Raw genomic sequence first — 9,261 nt, forward strand, 5'->3', positions numbered from 1 at the left:
TATTTACTTAGCATCAACTATCAAGCATATGCTGAGAGATGGGTGCTATGGTAAACACAGGTTGAAGTTTTTGAATTGGTCTTACTTTTTTCTCTTTGCTGAGAGAAAACACCTGATGCCCAAAATTAAAGGAAGGAAAAGCTTATTTAGATCACAGTTTGTGGAGGTATCAGTTCATAATCAGCTGACTCGAAAGCAGAGTGGTGTGGCAGGGAGGCAACTGTTCATGGTGGTGGAAGACAACAAAAGCAACAAGAGCAAAAGATGGGAGAGAGGAAGCTTCTTTTCCTCAGGCTACCTGTCCTAGGGCGGGTATAGCACTCACGCTGTCTCTGTCGTCTCCTCTTGCACAGGATGAGGATGTTTACAAGGTGAGGACCCTGGCCCCCTGCTGAGTCACTTAGTTAAACTTCTAAACTTCTCAAATTGACACAATGAATCAACCATTAAAATATCCTGGAGTGTAAACAGAATGTAAACAATACAGAATTAAAATTACAGAATTAATATTTCAATTTTAGTAATTTGTTGAGAAGTGGTAGTTCAACAATGTATAATTGTGGCTTATGGCTATGTATTGCTTGTTCTAAGAAACCAGAGGATTGTATTGTCAGATTTTCCCATTTTTTGTTCTTAATATCAGTGATTTAAAGTGATGTCAGACTATCTTATGATATACTTATCTAAGAAGGTTTGATATGGTTTTATTATTTACTAATACAATTCTGTATATCTTATTTTATTAAAAATTGCAAGAATAAACATAGTTGCATATATATCACTGTGGTATGATGTTTTTAGTTCTTCTGGAAAAACACCCAAAAGGGAAAGACCTGGGTTTAATGGGACCTCTAATCTTAGTTTACTGAGGAATCTCCAGACTGATCTTCACAGGGGTTTCACCAGTCTACACTCCCACCAACAGTGGAGAAGCGTTCCTGTTTCACCACAGCCTCTCCAGCATTTGTTATTGGTTGCTTTCTTAATGCTAGCCATTCTTCTAGGGTGAGATGGAATCTCTGTGTTGTTTTAATTTTCATTTCTCAAATGACTAATGATGTTGAACATTTTTTCATGTATTTATTTGCTATTAGTATTTCTTCATCTGAGAAATGTGTATTTATCTCAGATGCCCATTTTGGTGTTGGGTCTTTGAGCCTCGTGGGGCTGACTTTTAAAAAAATTCCTTATATGTTCTAAATAGAAGTTCTTTGTCTGAGGGACAGTTGGCTAAAATATTTTCCCAATTTGTGGATTTTCTTTTTACTCTGCTGGTGATTTCTTTATATATGCAAAAACTTTTCAGTAAGATGAGATGTCAGTTGTTGATTCTTTGAAGTATGTCTCTATTACTTCATTGAAAGGAACAGTTAATGTTTAATTGTTTGATCAATCTTACATACCTATATTTGTTTATCTGAGTAACCAATCTGAACATATTAATATGTAATACAACAATCACTGTTAATTTCCTATTACCTCATCTGAAATTCTGTATTACTTGTATTGTTTATGTGTTATTTTGAAATGTGTGTGTTTGTTAATGTTTTTGTCCTTTTATCTTTAAAATAAAAAATAAAAATTGCAAGAATAATGCTTTTTAATTGTAGAATTCTACTTTATTTATTAACTATGAGTCATTTGTAAACAGTTTTTCTCATCAACTGCTTAGTTACTCTAAAGTATATTTTGCATTGGCTATGATACATATGCCAGTGGTTATTATGGTTTCACATGTGTATGTATGCATGTGTGTGTGCAAATCTGAATGGAATATATAACATCATGAACCTTCTATTGCTGCCATTTAGATTCATCCACTTTTTAAATAAATATTAAGAATCTAAAATTCCTAAGATCTTATGATAGGTACCTGAGAGGTACAAATTATCAACTCTAATTTTGATGTTCTTAAGTCACCATTTCTGAATTTGCATTTAAGGCTTGACAGTTACTAGATTTTATGCTTCATGGGAAGAAAATTATATAGACTAGGAAGACTATACATTTAGAATACTTTTCAATAATTTCATTTGTCACAACTTTAGTGTACTCAGCCCTACTACATAGAGTTTTTGGATTTTAAATATGATCAATGCTAAGCATAGAATATATGGCCTGACCCATACTAGTGTACTCAGTATGTATTTACTGTCTTTACTAAACACCTCAAATGGGCTACTAGTGGAACTGATCCATATTGCTGCTTTGAGGCACTTTTTAGTGTAATAGCTAGATGATAACTATATTAGACATAATTAGAAATCATGTAACCTGTCTCCTACTTCTCTACTGAATATCCTCATTTGCGATTTTCCTCCAGTGAAATTCTTCTCCCTTAAATTACTGAATTTCTACAATGACATGGAGCTATCAGGCTTCCTTAGGTTTCAGAGATTAGCCATACCCTCTCCCTTAGGAAGAATGCTTCTCTTCCTATTCACTGCCATAATTTCCCTTCACACTGTGATATTCACAGTGTCAAACTTGAAGGAAATTTTTTGCTGAGCTGCAGGTCTCCTTTGCAGAGCTTTCTTATATTCTCTCATTGTATCCTTAGTTCACCTTTGTCATTAAGCTCACAGCAAAGTTTGGTAACACTCTAAAGGTATGTTGTATGGTTCTAGATCATGAATGCCTTAAACACACCACACACACACACACACACACACACACACACACACACATATTTCACACTTAGTTCCTAAAATAATGTTTAGCACTTTAAGTATACTTTCATTAGATAAAGAATAGAACACAGAGCACAATCTATTCTGTTTTCCTCATATCATGGAACAGATTTTGAACTTCTAAGATATTTTAAGCATACAAAATATAAACAATAACAATAACACCTATATTTCTACCACACTTATTTAACAAATCTTAACATTTTAGAGCAACAGATATGTTTTAAAGATAACAAGTAGCATTTCAGATCAAGAATAACAGATGAAGAAGAATAAGGGAAGAAATATAAATGAAACTAGGCCTTATTTTGAAAATAAAGTCAGGCAGTAGTCAGGAGATAGAACTCATCAATAAATTCAGCGCACAGTGCATAAGGCAAGAGCTCAACCTGAGAGGAGACTGACAAAGGAGAAGTAAGAGCACCTCACACCAGCATCCCTAGAGGGACTGAGGTAGGAAAGGAACAGGACTAGTATTTACCTAAAATTTGCTAATGAATCATTTCCATGGACCACTATCTGTTAGATGAATTTTTACTTTGGGCGAGGCATTTTGCATGATTTCTTCTAAAAATAAGTCTATAAGATGCATTTTATATCCCACTATTTTTCAGAAAAGTGATTTTTTTTGCTTAAATGCAAACTGCTAGAATGTTGTGGAGAACATATTTTTTGCATCATTCTAAATCTTATAGGTATTTCACTTTTACTGTGTTATATTTCACCCTAATGCTAATTTCACTTGCTAATGAATTTTTTTTTTTTACTAGTGCTTCTTTTTCTTGGCTTTATGCTCAGCACAAAGTATTTCTAAAACTGCCCAGGGGTCAGCTTTGGGTGTTTGGCTATGTACTGGATCAGTCAGTCACTAGATCAGGGTGAGCCACCCTTGTTTCAGTCTGAAGATTGCCTTTTTTGATAGGTAGTAACTGGTTTTTATATCACATATTTTTATCTCCATCAAAGCCCGTCAGATTACCAGATGTAAGGATGCAAGATTAAGATTATCAAATCATTAAAGAGAATAAAAAACCAAAAAATTATAAATGATACAGAATTTCACTAAACAAGATGATAGGAATTCAACAGTGGTTGTTATGTTGCATGTTGTTGTCTTCAAATTAGTTGTTCAGATTACCAGATATAAGCTTGCAAAATTGGTCAAAAAATAAAATAAATAAAGCATTAGCTGTTCCTTTCTGTTAGACATCTGCAGTACAGTTATCCCAGCATCCTTCTATATAAGTGTATATATTTTCCCTTCCTCCTTTCTTCCCTTTTCTCCTTTCCTTATTCCCAATTGTTTGCTCTTTTGAGCAATTTCTTCCCTTTCCCAACATCTATTGTACATTTTGGGTTCCACTTACTCTTTCATATTCTTACACTAGGGAGAAAACACAATGTCTACACATGTGGGTTGCAATATATTATCACATTTATGCACTTCAGTTCCTCTCAAAACTGATCTTCATGGGCTATTGTAGAATTAAGAATATTTTAACCACTAAAATTCCGATTGGCTTATACCTTCTTTGCTTCACTTGCTTGTCCATAACTTATTGAGAAGCAGAGAGCATTAATTTTTAACAGGAGTTATTTTCCTGCTTGTGTATAACTGTTCCACAAGGAGAACTGATTATGCTATAATTTACCACAAACACTCCTTGTAGTTAACTCTGTATTACAAATTATTTAAATTTAAATTTAAATACCAGTGCAAAACAGCCAACTCTACATTATAAGGACAGAAAGCATAGTTTATGTCATAGTACCAACAGATAAGGGCAGCAGGAAAAAAGTAACTAGGGAATTATGGGATAGTTGAAATACAGCACAACCTCTGAGGACATTAGAGCAAAGCCAGATACTGAATCAAAGTGTGGAACTAATGTGCATGATCTTTGTGAGTGAGGGGACTTACTTATTTATTTTAATGTCAATAGATTGTGCAGATCCTCTAGGAAAAAGTACATCACTTTCAGCAATTACTGAACCTCGTTAATGAGACAAACTATTTAACAACTCATCTAAGTCAGAGCTGAGTATAACATGCACGGTGCCTTGTCATGAAGAGTATTTTGAAATAACAGAAGCAGAAAATTATTTTTGCTCTTTCCTCATTTATTTTTCGTCTACAAAATATGACCATGGAAACTGGAATCCTTTGATGGAAAGCTACCAAACCGAGGAAGGTCACTGTCTGACCTCCTCCCTTCTCCACTGAAGACCCTTTGTGAAAGTTATCCTGCTCCTGCCTCATACCCAGAGGCCAAGGAGATTCAGAATAAACAGACTTTGCTAAGTGTTCCTCCCCCTCCACCTTATTAAATTTAAGCCACAAGCCCTTTTCTATCTAGGATACTTTCACAGAACTGTCCTCAGTGTGTTTATCAAGCTTACCATTAAAATACACATATTTGTCAGGGTCTTTGGGTCCTCATTTGAAAGGCTTCCATGTCATGCTAAATTTACATTAAATTAACTTGTTATAGTTTTCTGTTATTAATTTCTGCTTTGTTATGGAGTGTCATATATGAACCTTGCAATGGACAAAAAATGATAATACTTTTCCCTACAATTACATAAATTCATGCATATATTTTTCAGAGCAGAGTATACAAGATTTTATAAAATATTAAGTGGATATATTCAAGTTATAGAAATTGCTCTGCCTACACAAAATATTGCATGTTTGTGAACATTTCAGATCTCATATAATAACTACTTTCCCTTATGGCTCTGCAGTCAGCGGGTTCAGAATCTCTGTTACAGGCAATACTACCCTGTGGTTTAGATATGATTTTAAGATCAAGGTTCTGTCTATATGTGGAAAATGTAGGTTTTTTTTAATTCAAAAATTTTGCTGTTGGGGAAACAAAATGAACAAAAAATAGAAAACCTTTAAGAAATCAGACTATATTCTCCCTTTTCCAAATTTCTCCAAATATAATTTTGTAGGGGAATCCTATTCATCCTCCCACCTTCCATGAGCTATTGAAGGACCCACTAAGGTGAAGCAGAATAAAGTAGTAGCCTTGCATCTGTAAGGACACATTTCTGAGAAGGATTTCTGGCACTTTTTTTATGGCAGAAATGCTCTGAATAACTTCCAAAGAAATCAGTGAACCACAAATCTGGCTTCAACAAGATAACTGGAATTTATATTATATAATAAATTTTATTTTTAGTGAGAACTACACAGCAATTCTTCACTTTCTCTAATGACACTGAAATTCATGTCAAAATGAAGGTTCACATGATCAGTTCCTAAGGGTTTCATCTTAAGGATAAATCTCTATCAGGAAATGTCTTATAAAAGTGTTAAAAACAGAGCTGGGCATGTGGCTTAGTGGTATTTCTCTAGTATGTGCGAGGCCTCAATATAATTCTCAGTGCTGCAAAAAAAGAGAGTTAAACAACATAAGTACATTTATTATATTGGAAAAAAGTACATATAACTCTCAGAAGGAAGAAATGCTTTGCAAAATGGGCCTACAAAAATTTCAAGCAAAAACAGCCACTCTAGAAGAGTTATCCTCATTAAATGGAATCACTTAGCTCACAAATCAGTTCAAAATAATTTTGTGCTAGCTATTCTATGTGACACTGAGTGAAGAAACTAATCTTTTAAAATTTAACTGTCCATGGCTCAGTAATAGAAATAATAATGACTGTCTGGTTTACGTCAATATGTTGTTAAAAAATGTTGCTTTGTCATAGCTTAAAAAGTAAAGCATGTCCAAAAATACCTCTAAGAAAGAAAATAAAGTATATTTAAAATTTCATTCTTTTTGAGAATTTAAAATTTTTCTGTCTGAATTTAGGCTGTCATGAAAATATACAATTTCTGACTGACACTTAAGACTAACTGTCTTTCTCTGAACATCTCCTGGTGCTTTAGGGTCCCCAGTAGTCTCTGTGATAGTTGTTGCAATGCCCAATGTTAGACTTACTTCATGAGTTTAAAAGAAGAAACACACCTCTGAGAGGAGAAAATACCCTCTGTGACATCTTCAAGTAACATCTTTCCAACTAGCTGTACCAGAAGGCTCTCTGCAAAACAGCAGTAGGACTAAACATTTGCCTAAGTAATGTACAAAACGCTTCCTTTTTAATTCATCCTTCTGTAAATACTTACTGTATACAGATTGGCAAACTATGTATTATTTAATAAACATGTTCACAAAATAAGAACTTGTGTACTTTCCTTAGAGTTTAACCTACCACGTCTAGCCTAGAATGATTTTATATGACTTTTAATCTGATGGTTTATTCCCAAATTTAATTGTCTCTGAATCACTTGCTTTAATCAACTAATCCTCCTTTTCCTGGAATAATTCACATCACTACAGAAATCATTCATTTAGATTGCTTGCCAAGAAATATTGTACTCAGGATTCAGGAAGAATGAAGAATGGCTGCTTATAAATAGTCAAAATACTATGTGTTCCTCCTTTCCTGCATTAAATCACAGAAAAATTTATTTGGTGCTTACATTTTGCCAAGCAGGGTGCGTGACGATAGAGGAAAACGGTGAAAAAGGAGTCACGTCTTTGCTCTGAGTAGTTCGTGGTCTGGCAAAGGCGTCAGAGAAAGTAAGAGACGCCTTCAGGGCAGTTATTTATTTATTTATGACAATTTATCAAGTGCATATTTATACCATTGAATGTAGTATCTGTTAGGCCCACAGGAAACAGCCGACATAATCAAACTGGTTTCTTTGAGGAAAATTTAACAAAGAAACTATTTATGATTTTGTAAGTAGAACTTGAGAGAATGGACAAGGGATAGAGCAGTGCCCCGGGCACGAAAGGGAAGACCAGAGAACAATGGCTGGAACACAGAGAAGATCACTGTGTTGCCTGAGCCAGCTGGCAGGAACTGGGGCCACTGCAAAGGACTGAAGAAACCCTGACTATGTGATGGAAGCATTAGGGACTAAATATCCTGACCTTCCATTTCACTTTCCCTCTGCACTGTAATCCTCTAGCACTGCACCTCTGAATGAAGTCAATGTCAGGACAGAAGATCAAGGAACCTATTCATGTGTTTCTTACAAATCAGCCTCACTGTGGGTAGAATAGGGTAGATAAGGACAGAGATGGATCAGAGAACCCAAAGGAGTGATATTTAGCACAGATGTCTACTCTGTGCTTTGCAACTAACTTACCTTAACAGATTATGACAGTGCTGAAAGAAAAATGAGGCTCCAAAAGTTTAAATGACTTAACCACAGGCACGAAAAAATTGCGATGAATTCAAGGTTTGAACTCACCAGTGTGGCAAGACATAGCTGCTCTTTTTACCTGTTCTATGTATTGCATTATGTAGAGGGAAATATGAAACCATAGTGCAGACATAACTCATGCTATCTGAGATCAGGCCTGGGTAGGCAAGATTGTTAGGAGAAGCTTCCTTGGAAAGATGCTGCCAGAGTTGAGCCTTGAAGAAGAATGGTAAATAAGTAGAGAAGAGAGAAAGAAGGGAACTAAAGTACTGTCCATGTAGAAGGAGCACTAAAATATGTTCAGAGATGTCAGATAATTTTAGAGCTTGAAGTAATTTATTATATTTGAAACAGAGAGAACAAAAATAAAGAAAAATAGGGCTTTACATTAAAATGTGAAAAGTTAACATGATTTAAAGACATTTAAGTGGGCTAAATGTTTCATGGTATACTTCATGGTGTATAGATATTGCAACTCCTGTAAGCAATTGAATGTGCTTATTTTGGGTGATCAAAAGAGGAAAGAATGTGTAGAAAGGTTGTTACAAACACATGATATGTTTGCTTATTACTTAAACCTAGCTCTTAATATTGGGATGCTATTTATTACTTCAGAGATGTAGGTCAAAAATTTCTGGTTTCATTGCAAAATTTTTAAGTCTTATTAATGCACAGAACTATTGCATTACACATTGTATGATCCTACATTCACTGTAAATACTTCATATATAAAAGAAGTCAATCAAGAATACTGTTATTTCTTGTGTCTAGTCATCCCACAAAGCTTCATGTACTCATAGGTAAGGCTTTTCAGAGCTGGCTGCATCTACTGTGTGTGATACTGGGATTAAGGGTGTGTGGTTCTAAATCAGTCCACTGATTGGAATAATTCTGGATGTGGCTGAATGCACTTACTGTAGGCAGAAGCCTCACCCTGAGTGAAGGTGCACTACCTAAAGTCTTATAGCCTGGATGTAATAAAAGGGGAAGGCAGGCTGGCTGGTTGCATCTTCCTGCCTGCCCTGCCATGGACTGTTTCTTTTCTGTGATGCCCCTCTGCTATGCCACTGTGCCTTGGAGCCAGCTTCCTATGGACTGAAACCTCTACATACTGTGAGATGAAATAAAATTTTCCTCATTTAACTTATATGTGTCAGGTATTTTTGTCTCAGCAATAAGAAAAATAAGACAGATTTTGGTACCAGCTCTTGCTGTGGCCATATTTGAATATGTGGTCCAGTGGTCTTTGGAATTGGTTTGTGGTAAGTGTTTGGAAAAAGTTGGATTGTGGGCTGAAGAATCAGCTCCAGAATACTGTAAGCTGATCTTGAATGGAGGTTATGG

The sequence above is a fragment of the Chinchilla lanigera genome, unplaced genomic scaffold (genome assembly GCF_000276665.1).
Source record: "Chinchilla lanigera isolate Chin_1 unplaced genomic scaffold, ChiLan1.0 scaffold00013, whole genome shotgun sequence".
NCBI lineage: Eukaryota > Metazoa > Chordata > Mammalia > Rodentia > Chinchillidae > Chinchilla > Chinchilla lanigera.